Genomic DNA, 3,973 nt, shown 5'->3' with positions numbered 1-3,973 from the left:
GCCCCGCCCCGCCCCGCCCCTGGGGGTGTCGGGCTGCAGGTGCAGCTGAAGGGAGAAGCATTGAAACAGGCGGCCGAGGAGGAGGGGGGGCTAGTTCCGCTTAGGGCAAGGGGCGACATGGAGGGCTCTTGGCTCCAGGCCTCCTCTTGTAGGAAAGCAGAGGATGGGCTGCAGGCCTCGGGAGCAGCCAGGAACAGGCGCCTGCCCCTGCCCAACCACGAAATAACGGGAGCAGAAAGAAAATGTTGTCAACTACCGGCCAGCAATGTGAAGCGGCCGGCGGCAAAGGCACCCCCGGCGAAAAGCTCCAGCGCCGCTGCCTGCAGGCGGTCGCCGCTCACCCCCAGCTCCGGTCAGCCGGCCGGTCCCCGGTGGACCCAGCACCGCCAGTCCCCGACCAAGCGGCACCGCCACCGCCACCGCCACCGTCACGGCTGCCTGCAGGAGCTCGCCACCGCCATGCTCCTGCTGCTGACAGCATGGCTGCCACCACCTGCAGGAGTTCATCATGCCCCCCCAGCCTCTGGCACTGGGCTCCCACCACTCCTGCCAAGCTGCCTGCGGGCAATCGCCGTGCCCCCAGCCCCCGGGGGCACGCGCTGTTCATGGCCAGCGGCTTTGGAAGTCATTTCGAAGCTGACTCCGGCCGGGCCCGAAGAGCTGCAGAAATGCAGAGGGAACCACAGCCGGACGGGAAGTTTCTTGTCGTGTCCAGCGTTACTTGGAAGCGTCACGAGAAAGAAAAAAAGGTTAAGGTAGCATCAGGACGAGCACTGCAGATCAGTCATTTAACAGCACAAAAAAGGTATAGGCGTCCCATCGTTATGGCTGCAACCAAGCATTATACAGGCGACCGCCGCTGAGCACTCTTAATCGGGTCCTGAAGACCCGACCGTCAAGCGAAATGAGCGTTAAGTGAAACCGAAAGTATTTGATGACGCAAGATGGCGACCGCGAGCGTTATAACGAAACTCGCTGAGCGCTAAGTGAATTGGGTCTCGATTTCAAATGAGCGTTATTGCGAAATAGCGCTACGCAAAAAAATCATTAAACAGGGCTTGCCTGTACCCCAGGAAATTTGGAGTGAAGGTATGAAAAATGGAAATGGGTATAGAACATGGTGTAGAAGGTATAGGTATAGAGACAAGCCTTCCATTCCCAATGTATAATAGCCGTATCACTAGGATTAAAATACATTTGCAGTCACGGATGAGAGAGAATTGATTTTTAAGTAAGTGTTAGGGGTTTTTTCATATTTTTCTTAGTGGTGCCACAAACCAGCTAAATGTTATCTGGTTGCTTTAACTGTGCATCCCTATGTGGAAATAAAAAAATTAAAATACAAAAAGCAAACAAGCAAGATTTGAGGTCCCAGCATCTCTCAACAAGACAAAGCTTAGTCCCTCAGTCCCTGACAGTCTTCCTCCCTTCCTAGCATTAGTTTCCATCAGGACCTTTCCTCCTTCAAAATCCTAGTATGCAGACGGGCCTTGCCAAGTTATCATGAAGAGCAACACTTCAGTTTTGAATTCAGAAAGAACCACTTTCTTTTTCTAATGGGGAAAAAACCCTGCTTTGTATCTAGTTCCCTGTGAAATGCAGGAGGTTCAAGGTCAAACCCCTCTCTGACTGCAGTTGTGACAGACTGGCACAAATTGAGAATTCATTTCTCAATCGTGTAGGCCCCGCACTATTCAGAGCCGTCTAGGTCAAGGCCAACTCTTTAACTTCTACCTGGAGAGTAACAGTCAGCATGTGCAGATCAGAGAGCACTGGTATCGTGTTCTCCCACTGAAAAACTCTAGCAAGGAAATTGTTGCTTTCTGCATCAGATTTAACTTCTGGATTGACTTCAGATATAGCTCCACACAAAGCATGTGAGGAAGCCAGTGCTGTACTGACGAGGAACAGCCTGCAGTAGCAAGGTGCACATCTGAAAGAAATCCCATTCAGGCATTGGTGGAAAAACATTCTCAGAAACAATGGCTGAATGCTGGCCTAACAACATTTGGTGATGCAATATATTCTGGTATCAAAATGAAGTAACAATTAATAGTCCCACACTCTCAGTGCAAGTGGGAGCTATCTTTTCTGTGTTTTCCTGTTGCCACAGACATTGCCAGCATTTTATTTAGATTTTGCTTCAGCCAGGTGGTTTTCATCCATGGCCCAAACTCTAGGCCTTGAGTGCCATAGTCTATGCAGGGGCCAATAAGACAGATGTATGAAGACCTAGGGAAAGCTCCTAAGCCAAGGGGAATTTCAGTTGAAATTCACTGGAAATTAAGACCCAAGAATGTTCATGGAATACCCAGACGTAGAACAAATATTTGAAACAAATGCATTCTTCCTGAAAGCAAACATAAAGAATATTAACCACACAAATTAAGCTATCAGCGCTTTTCAAAACAAATCCTTTTGTCCTTAGCTGGTGCAGTGACTTACCGAGGTGCTGCAAGAAGCAGGAACAGTAGTGCACAAGAACTGTTTGTCAAAAATTCTTCCCTAATCACTTCCAAAAACCTTATTTGAGGAAAATTAGTTGTCTTATGTGATCTTTCCTTCTCATAGGGCACATCTACATGAGATGCTGTGTTTCCACAGCGATGAACTATGTTGCTGTAACTCATTGCTATTATGGTGACATAGTATTGGCAGGCAGGATGCCAAACCTACTGTGCAGTAGTAAATCAGGACTCTGCACAGTAATGCTGGTTGCTGCTTAATCATTTAGTACTTGCTTAAGTACTAAAGAATTGCACAGTCCAGCACTTGTGTAAATGCACATATGTGGTTTGATCTCCAGCATGTAACCCAGGGGTGGCCTGCCAAGGGATTGTCCGGCCAATGGCAGGTCCCTCGGCCCTGTCTGGCCCAGGTGTGGGGGGCAGCCCGGGCCCTGGCACATGCAGCTGCTGCTGCATGCCCAGAGGCAGAGGGACAGCTGGGGTGGCATGGCAGCCAGCCTTGTTCCCCACCAGCCACTTCTGAACTTGGCCCCAGTGCTCAGGCTCTGTCACAGGGGTGTGCAGGAAGCAGGTCACAGCTCTGCCCTGGGCCTTGGCCTTGCACCGTCATCACACTGCGATCCACATCCTGGCCTCAGTCCCACCCGCCCTGCTCCCAGATGCCACTCCCATCCCACAGCCCCATCCCATTTGCCTGGCCAAGCATGGGGCAGAGCCACTTAGGGAGTTTTGGTGAGCTTTTGGGGGTGAGGGGCAGTGGAGGGAGGTGCTGACCAGCCCCACAGCTCACCAAAACTCCCTAAGTGGCTCTCTGGCCCAAATAATTGCCCAACCCATATCTAACCCAGTGTTTCTCAACTCATGGGTTGCAACCCAAATGTGATTGCAAGAATATTTGAAAGGGTCACGAACAATCAGAAAAATGCAGGAAAGTGCAGGTTTCCCCTTGCAGGCTGGCAGAGCTCCGGCCTGCAATGGGCTGCTTGGGGCTGGGGGAGAGCAGAAGGAGTCTGATCAGGAAGGGGGTGCCACATGCATGTGCTCACACACATCCACATGGCAGCCAGGCAGGGAGGAGAGCAGCTCCTGTAGCTCCCCATAGGTAAGTCTATGGAGCGTGGGAGACATAGGTAACACATTTTCAGGGGGAGGGGAGGGGAGGGGAGACATAGGCAACGTATCAGGGGGACAAGGGTGAGACACATGTCCCTTCAGATTTGTGCACCCACAGCGGGCATGGGACTGCAGCCTGGCCAGATCAGTACATGCAGGAGCCACCTCTGTGGCCCAGCATGGGGATCCCAGTGCAGGAGGGTGGAGCGGGGCAGCTAGACTTGTTGCTGCCACTGCCATGAACCCTGCACCAGCACGAAGAGTGATGGACAGTGGGCAGCCCACGCTGCCCTCACCTCCTCCTGCTACCAACTGCTTGTATGCTGGGCTGTGACTCTGTCCGGCCACCATGGCCCAGCAGCTGCTGTTGCCACTCCCCTCAAGCCACATGT

Source organism: Crocodylus porosus, unplaced genomic scaffold, assembly GCF_001723895.1.
Source record: "Crocodylus porosus isolate Cpor-Errol unplaced genomic scaffold, CroPor_comp1, whole genome shotgun sequence".
Lineage (NCBI taxonomy): Eukaryota > Metazoa > Chordata > Crocodylia > Crocodylidae > Crocodylus > Crocodylus porosus.
Note: the sequence above shows the minus strand (reverse complement) of the source record.